This window comes from Mesocricetus auratus, unplaced genomic scaffold (assembly GCF_017639785.1).
Source record: "Mesocricetus auratus isolate SY011 unplaced genomic scaffold, BCM_Maur_2.0 Super-Scaffold_6730, whole genome shotgun sequence".
Taxonomy (NCBI): Eukaryota; Metazoa; Chordata; class Mammalia; order Rodentia; family Cricetidae; genus Mesocricetus; species Mesocricetus auratus.
In genome coordinates this window covers 67,468,241-67,477,424 of record NW_024429184.1, presented here as the reverse complement: position 1 = coordinate 67,477,424, position 9,184 = coordinate 67,468,241, and the positions used below count along the sequence as shown (strand labels likewise).

Genomic DNA, 9,184 nt, shown 5'->3' with positions numbered 1-9,184 from the left:
AATTTAGTAGCTGGACAGGGAACAGTGGTGTTGGAGGGAGAATGGATATCAGGCTCTGTTGAGCCCATTCCGGGAAAATGATTTCTTCCTTCTCAAAAGAATGGAATTTTCCTGTTCTGAAAATGATGTGTCAGATAGTTTAAGCCTTAGCCAAAGTTGGTTGCCCCAACGTTTCTGTGAGACTTTGGTGACTGTCCAGTTAGCCAGTTGTTTCTGTTATTTCTTGCACATTTGGGAAGTCACACACTTGCGCTTCCCACTTACTCAGGCAGTATTCTTTTCCTTCTCAGGTCTTTGATGGGGTTGAAGACCAGACAGTCTCAGCTACTATCCTCTCATATCTTAGCTAAGACATTTTAGGAACAAGACTCAGACTCCTCAGGATAGGACAGTTATTGGGAATAATCTCTTTATTTGCCTTTAACTTGAACATTTAGTGTGTGCTTCTTGCTTGATGATGTATTTATTGGTTGTAGTTCTAATTTGGTGTATGTTTTTTACTCTTTCTTTCTCCTGGAAAATACTTGATATTCTTGTTGCATATAGTTTTGTACTAGGTTTAGAACCCTCTTATTTAGACAAAAGGGGGAATTTTTCGAACTCATTCAGCCAATAGTCTTTGAGATACCAGCCCCTTTGGCCCTTTGGGGCAGGGTCTCAGGTGCTATATGTGTACTGGGAGCAAGCTTGCTCTCTTAGGTGGTGGTTGAGGAGTGGATGGCAGCTTCCAGCGCCTAAGGTCAGAAGACCTTGGTGGTTCTCTTCCTTGCTTTGTCATTCATGATTCCCCAACAAATACATGACTTCCCTTTATTTGGGCTTTTGTGGGTTCTATTACAATTATCCATTAAAGGTGCTGGGTGGAGACATGGTATTAAAAGTTCCATTGCATCTTATTTAATTTTATTTTGTGTGTATGGGTGTTTTGATTGCATGTGCCACATGTGTGCTTGGTGCCTGTGAAGGCTAGCAGAGGGTGTCATATCCTCTGAAACTGGGACTACAGTTAGCTTAGGGATACCAGGTGGGTGCTGGGATTTGAACTTGGACCTTCTGGAAGAGCAACCCGTACCCTCAACCACTGGAACCATACTTCCATCCCCAAGACATAACATTTTGATTTTCTCCAAAGATTAGAACATTGTATGCTTTGTTTTCTTCTTTAAGAGTTAATCTAGCCAGGCTTGTCAGTCATCTGGCCAAGAGAACACACTTGGGGAAGGCTGATTTACCTAAAACCAAGTTAAGAGGCAGGCAAAATAGCATTTAATGAGATATGCTTCTCTTTCTCTGGAGCCCTTCAGCTATGCAGCCCGTGACTTAGGCTGCCACTTTTCTGAGTCTTAACTTAGAAAAACACAAATTTCCTTTTCAATCTTTCCCTTTCCTTCATATGCTGGCCATATGCCTTAGAATGCTTTCCCTGACACTTTGGACTTGTTCTCCAAAGCTGCCTGCTGTCCTCCATGTGGTTGTTTGTTCTTTTCCTGAATCTGCTGGTCTGACTCAGACTCACAGATGTGTTTCTCCTCTATTTCCCTCTTGGCAGCTGCCAGAGTTTTACAGCTTGGCTGCCCTTTTAGTTTTCTTCCAAACTCTAATTAAAATAATTTTCTAGCTTCCTTCTAGGTTTGTTTCTAAATTCTTTTGTTAATGAGACTAAGAACCAAAGAAAGAAACTTCAGTCTTCTCAATGTCTTAGTGAGGGCTACTATTGCCATAATGAAACACAATGACCAAAAGTAACTTGGGGAGGAAAGTGTTTAATTCACTCACAGTTCATCATCAAAAGCAGTGAGGGCAGGAACCGGGAGGCAGGAGCTGATGCAGAGGCCTCGGAGGGTGCTGCTCACTGGCTTGCTTGTCCTGGCTTGCTCAGCATGCTTTCTTATAGAACCCAGGACCACCAGCCCAGGGAGGGCACCACCCACAAAAAGATTGGGCCCTCCTCCATCAATCACTAATTAAGAAAATGAGCTTAGTAGTGGTGGTGCATGCCTTTAATACCAGCACTTGGGAGACAGAGACAAGTGGATCTCTGGGAGTTCAAGGCCAGTCTGGTCTATGTAGTGAGTTCCAGGGCAGTCAGGACTACACACAGAATCCCTCTCTAAAAAAACAAACAGAAAGAATGAAAGGAAGGAAGGAAGGAAGGAAAAGGAAATGTCCTACAGCTAGATTTTAAAAAAACAAGACAAAAATTTCACATCTTGCACCCTAATCCCACATGTCTCCCCCTCCCTTCATATCTGCTCTCTACCCTTGCAAGCTACCCCCAAAATAAAATAAAGACAACAACAACAGCAAGAATCTCATCGTGAAAGCCATACTGCATCACAATGAGACACAGTATACCCTTTAGACCATCCATACATCTTTACTTGCAAGTGTTCATTGCAATGAGTCATTGGTCAGGTTTGAGGCATCTGGCTTCTGCTACACCACAACACTGGGTCTTCATTGGGACTGCTCTTGAATATCCTGTTGCTTCAATATGTTGTGGAAATCCTGCAGTTTTGGATCTGCCAAACCTGCCCCTTCACATGCTCCAGCAGTTTCTAAATGGGACGGATGTTAGGGTGGGTCAACTCATAGCCCTGGATCTGGACCTGGGTGGTAGCTGATTGGTCAGCCTGCAAGCTCTCCTGTGTCTACACCACCAGGATGAGCTCTCCAGCACTATCTGGACTAGTTCACCCAATGCTGCAGGCAGCAATGGTCAGGGCCATTTCTCCTGCTCTCATGCCCTTGGGCCTGTTCACCTACACCCATGCCATCGATGCCAGCTCTACTGTGCTGCTAGGTACAGGGCCTGCTCTCCAGAGTACTGCAGCTCACGAGGGGCAGGCAACACCAGCTCTCCCACTCTCATGCCCCCTCCCGAAGGTCAGCTCTCCTGCCTGCTGCAGGTTATCTTTGTGCTTCCCAGGATGCAGGATCTGTTTCTTGATGAGCCCAGTCATGGTGCCTGCCAGGCACAAAAGCCACCCTCTCACTGATCCTGGTAGACTCCTCTCTTCACAGCAGTCCTCTCTTTAGTTCCTTCTCATGGGGTGGAGGAGAGAGGCTGAAATGCTTGCTCTTAGGAGAGATCAAGGTTACAGTCAGGTAGCCCAGCTGAGAGCCCATGAATGATACTTAGGTTGCCATGGCTGCCAGCACCATCTTAATTTCCCTACAGTCAGTCTTATGGAGGCATTTTCTCAAATGAGGTTCCAGAACTGCAGCCTACATGCCACGCTCAGTGACACACTTCCTCCAACAAGGCCACGCCTACTAATCCTTCTAATCCTTCTAAAATAATGCCATTCTTAATGACTAAGCCTTTAAATATATGAGCCTTTGGAGACCACTCTTATTCAAGCCTCTATACCCAATAACAAAGTTTGTTAAACATCATCTCTAGCCAGAGGCGAAAGAAGTCTCCCTTAAAGGCTTCCTTTGTCTTCTCTGTGAGATGTTTTCTTAGGTTGATTCCATGGGCACCAGACCACTGGTACAATTATTATGAGCTTAATTCTATGAGATTTTGTAGGGAAGTAAAGATTTCTCCTTCCCTTTCCTTTCCCCTGTATGGATTGGAAGGACATGCCTTAACCTTTGTGCCATGTTTGCTGTGACACAAAACAGTTCTCTAATCCTCCAACACCAACTTTGGATACCCAAAGATTAATTACCTCCTAAAACTGCCTGGAGTTAGTGTAGACCTCACATGTTAAAGTCTCAGCCCACAGCAGGGACCCCCACTCCAGGTACTAGTTACATGTCTCAAGCTACCATTTTTCTTGCTACCTGGCTGGGAGTCAGGCATTCTCACAGCTGTCCCCCAACCCATTCTTTGTAATTGGCTAGAGAAGCCCAGAGAACTCAGGAACTTCCTGGTCTCTTATAGAAGGTATACCTTAGGAAGTGGTGGATAAAGTGTGCAGGGACAGATACAGTGTTTTCCTCTTCTAGTCCATGCTCACCTAGAAGTGTTTACCACCTGGAAGTTCTGGAGCTACAAGGCTCAACAGATTTTACAGAGCTTAAACTTTAGTCTCCACCCACTTCCTGGAGGTAGGTAGAGCTCACTTCCCAACTATCAGATCATCTGGTTTTTCTGATGAGTGACCCCAGCTTGAAGCTATCAAGGGGACCCACCATAAGTCACCTTACTGATACAACTCAGATGTGACTGTAAGAGGTTCATTGTGAGCAGCTGAATGCATTCACTCAGGAAATCTGAGGGTTTTACGAGCTGTGGTTTGGGAACCACAGTCAGAACAAATATATGTTTATATTATGCCACACCATGATAGCTATGTATTTGTTCCTTTTTTTGTAGCTGTATAATAATAAACATTGAAAAGGGGCTACATTAACATAATTTATATAAATATTCCATTTCATTATTATTATGAACCTCTTAGTGTATCCAAAATAGAATTTAACTTTATCTTAATATGTATGTGCAAACAAACACATGATTGGCATTGGGTTTGGTGCATCTGTAATTCTAGGCACTGCTGGGCATCTGGGACATCATGATGGTTAATCTTGGTCGTCAACCTAATTGAGTCAGTAATAACTAAGTGATAAGATCCAGGGTGGGTCTGTAAGGGTATTTCCTGGGAGGATTACGTGAGGAGGAAAGACCCTCCCTCAGAGTAGATGGCTCCTTTTAGCAGTGGCCCAGATACAAGGTGTGAGTCTTTTGCTCCTGAAGCCACTGCTGTCCTTTACTGATATGTCAGAATGCAGCTTCTTCAGCCGACCAGTGTGCACTGAAGACCAGTGGGTCTCAAGGACTTCAGCACTAAACCGGGACTGCCGCAGCATCCAGCCTTGTGGAACTGGGCACCTAATGAGTTCTGAGTCTCTCCCAAGTACAGACAACCATTGTTAGATTACCCAGTCGGTATCATGTAGGCCAATCTAATAAATCCCCTTTGTAACGTGTAGTTCTGTTCCTCTAGAAAAGCCTGACCATACAGACTGTATCCCCTGCATATAAGAAGGAACAAATATAAAAAGTTTTCTTTCTTAAAAAATATTCTTTGAGCTTCATATACGTATATAATTAATCTTAGTTATTTTCACTCCTATTACCTTCTCTCCTCTCTCTCCTCTCCCACTGAAACCCGTTTTCTTTTCAGCAACCCCCCCTTTCATGTCTTCTTTTTGTGTGTAACCCACTGGGTGTAATTAGAGTTGCTTGTACAATCATTGTGTGTGTGGGGGTTATACCAGGATGTGACAACTTATTGGCAGACATACCTCTGAAGGAAGTGAAGCCTTCTCCACCAGCAGCCCATACCTGCCCCGGACAGGGTGGGAGTCTCATGGCTCCCTCTCCTATTTGGGATGAGATATTAGCAGGTCCAATTCAGTGCAGTCGTTTGCAAGCAACCACAGCTGCAGTGAGTTACAAGTGCAGTGACAGTGTTATGTCCAGAGGACGTCTCTTTCCCTGCACATTGACCCAGCCCCTGGCTCTTGCATACTTCTCCTTCCTCTTTACTGATGCTCCCTGAACCTCCAATGGGGTGAGTTTGGCTCCTTACAGGTGAGTATCTGCATTAGCTGCCATCATTATATAAGAAGTTCTTCTGATGAAGACTGAACACAGTATTGATCTCTGATGGCAATGGATGGCTTGCATAGTGTCTGTAAAGTAAACATAAGAATCTTGCGGTGAGATCGTCATGGTGTTTGGGTTTACGCTAAGTTTAATGACTCATATCCTTATAGGGGCATTGAATGGCGAGACAAGCACACAGGGAAGAAGGCTGTGTGAAAATGGAAGCAGGGTAGGGTGATGCTGCCACAGGCTAGACAGTCTGGGAATTACCAGAAGCTAAAGAGGCACAGAAGGGATTGTGTCTTTAGAGGGAGTGTGGCTCTGCCCTCACCATGGTTTTGAACTTCTGGCTCCAGACCGATGAGAGAACAAGTTTTGTTTAATCCCTGTCAGTGCTGGGATTAAAGGCATGGGCCACCATGCCTGGCTCAAACTCCCTTTGTTTTAATTGTAGACCTGCTTAAGAATGATTACTATTGTGTACATGGCAGACTTAATATTAGGTTGTCTTGCAAGTTCTGATAAAGAAATTAGTTCATTTCTTTTCAATTTAGCATTGATCAGATTCCTAGGACGGGGCAGAAGGTAGCTACATTCTTTGTCAGGTATCACAAGAATGGTCTCTAACCCAGTTGTTAATATTGTTTTCCTCTGAAACCTCCATCGTCCACATAGCTCCTAGCCCTACTGTCTTCCAAGCTTCTACTAGAAACTACCATTAAACTCTGCTTAGAGCACTCAACTGGTTTTCTACTCTCAATGCATCATGGTCAGGTTCTTCTCAGCATTATTCCCCCTTCTGATACCAATTTCTGTCTTAGTTACTTTTTTTCTGCTGTGATAAAGCACCATGACCAAGGCAACTTAAAGAAGGGACAGCAAATTTGGCACTTACAATTATTAAGCAATAGGGGTCCATCACTGCCATGGTGGGGAACACTTCAGCAGGCAGGCATGGTACTGGAACAATTTCTGAGAGCTTACAATCTGATCTGGAAACAGAAACAAGAGAGAACACACTGGGGATGACCTGAGTCTTTTAAAGCCTTAAAGCTAGACTCCATTGACACACCTTCTTCAACAAGGCCACACCTCCTAATCCTTCCTAAATAGTTCCACTAACTGGGGGAAAATTCAAACATATGAGGCTTTCGGGGCCAATCCCAGTCAAACCACCACCAGCCCTATGGCATGAGTACACATACACCTTGCATTCTCCCTTCTTTGCTTCCTTCTTCTTCAGCATAATTACAATACTTAAGTATGATAGAGCAAAGATCATAAGTCTCCACAGAAGTTAAATGAAATGCAAGTTAAATATTCAAGCAGGATCACAAGCTGGGACTGCACAAGCCACCAGGCAGATGAAAGCTAAGGGGTCAGTAAGTGTAGGAAGGGTGGAGTGGGGCCACCTTTGTCCTAGACTCAGGGTTTCTACTGATCAAAATATTCTTTGGTCCTGAGAATGAGATTTCTCACTGATGCCTTAAAAGATGTGCCTTTTGGAAAGGGGAATGATTAGGAGGGTCAAGTGCTTGCCATACAAGTATGAGGACCAGAGTTGGAATCTCAGCCTCAGACGAAACCCATTCCCAGAGGTCACGGTGGCCATGTGGTCCTAGCACTGGAAAGTGGAGACAGAGGCTCTCTGGAACAAGATGGCCAATAGACTAGCCAAGTTGCCAAGCTTTCGGCTCTGGTGAGAGACAGTGATTGAGGAACACATGTGACAGCAACCTCTTGTCTGTGCTATGTGTGTACCCCACATGTGAGAACATGCGTACACACACCGCATATACAGACACATGCAAAAATAAAAGGTGCATCTCATTCAGTGATATCACTTTAGTCTGCCAGTTCTGAGCCTCAACCTAGACTCTTCCTTTTTTTTTTTTAGATCACATTTATAGATTTGTTGTTTTTTTCCCTGTCTTCTAAAGAGAATTTAAATCATATAAGCAGTTTAAAGATGGCTGGTTTAAAACAAAACAAAAAACCCCCAAATCTCTGAGCTGTTACTCCCCTGTGAGGTATCATGAGAAAAGTGAGGGTCTCCATCAAAGCAATACTGGGAAAAACACGTGCTTAAAACAAAGGAAAACACAACACAACAAAACAAAGCCAAACAACAGCAAATGGCCAGACTGGAGGATGGCTCCGAGGTTGAGTACATGCCGCTCCTGCAGAGGACCTGAGTTTGGTTCCCAGCGCCCATGTCAGGTTGTTCCCAACTCCCTGTAACTCCAGCTCCGGGGGATCTAATGCCTCCTCTGATCTCCACAGGAACATACACACACAAACAGAAACAAGAATAAATCTTCAAACAAAAACCTTTAAAAAAAATCATGGGGCGTTTTACCTTTCACCCAGTCTAGTTCGGAAGGCCCACATTTGTGGAAACCTTTGTCAGGCCACTAGATAGTAGAAAAGAAGCTCTAGTGACCATACAAAATGAAGAGAGGCATTTCAAAAATGGTTTTAAAAAATGATGGCTCCCTCAACAAAAAACTCTAGAGCCAGCCATTGAGAGCCATGTCACAATGCTCAAAATGGCAGCCTCCCAACCCCCACCTGACGCCATGAGGCCCAGGTGCTCCTCCTCAAGATTCTCACCCAGGGCAGGTAGAGATCAACCCCAAGCCCAACTGGCACCCATGTTGCTCGGTGGTCCTGCACCATTGTGGTGAGTGAGTACATGGTGGGGAAGTGGGAGAGAGAGAGACAGAAGGGCGTATATGCTGGGGAAAGAGGCAGATCTGAAGAGTGTAGTGAGGTGCAAACGGAGTTCTTAATTGGTCTAGATAATAAAAGCCCAGAGTCAGATACAGAGGAAAATGCTGAGAGAGCAGAAGAAGGAACAAGCCTTACCTCCTTTGAGCCTCAGCAGACAAGAGAGCGAGTTCCTGTTTCTCCCTGCTTATATCCTGTTTCCACCCAGCTACCTCACTTCCTGTCTATCTGTACAGACCTCAGACCTCTGTGGTTAGCTGGTGGCAAGCTCCATTCTCTGACCTTCAGACAGGCTTTATTTGTACAAGCGAGATATCACCACAGCAGCACTTGGGAAAGCGGTCCTGCATCTTGCCTGGGCAGCACAATAGAACTGCCCCTGTTGGCAGGGATGCGGGTGATCTGGCTCTGAGGGTGTGAGAGCAGGAGAGCCTCATCTGCCATGTGGTAGCATGTGTAGCAAGAATAGTAAAAACCCAGAGGCAAAAACCCAGAGGCAGATACTGGGGTTCAAGATGAGGATCAGGAAAGCAAAGCACCAACCGTTAGAGAGTTCTTACCTCTACCAAGGCTGGGGCGATCCCGTCCTCTGTGTGACTGCAGACTGAATACCCTGCACTCCTGTCTCCACCCACCTTACATTACTCTCCAGTGCTGGGATTAAAAGCGTGCACCACCACTGCCCAGCTTCTATGGCTAACATATGTAGCTACTGGTACTAAAGGTGTGTGCTGCCACTGCCTGGCCTGTATGACTAGTGTGGCTAGCTCTGTACTCAAGAGTTTGAGGCAAAGTTTCAGTTGTTAGATCATAAACAAAATATCACCATAAGCATGAGGGAGGGAAAGGTGCCCTCCCCTCCCTTGCCACCTACAACAGGCAGGAGAGCTG

General features: G+C 45.0%; 1 long non-coding RNA gene across 1 annotated transcript; it reads right to left on the bottom strand.

Annotated features, from left to right (window-relative positions):
* Positions 1 to 2,085: 2,085 nt before the first annotated feature.
* Positions 2,086 to 6,544, bottom strand: LOC121138973. The gene is made up of 3 exons (XR_005875843.1): positions 6,459 to 6,544; positions 5,260 to 5,649; positions 2,086 to 2,558 (listed from the first exon to the last, which is right to left on the bottom strand). It is a non-coding gene; the product is annotated as an uncharacterized LOC121138973 (long non-coding RNA).
* Between the last annotated feature and the right edge of the window lie 2,640 nt (positions 6,545 to 9,184).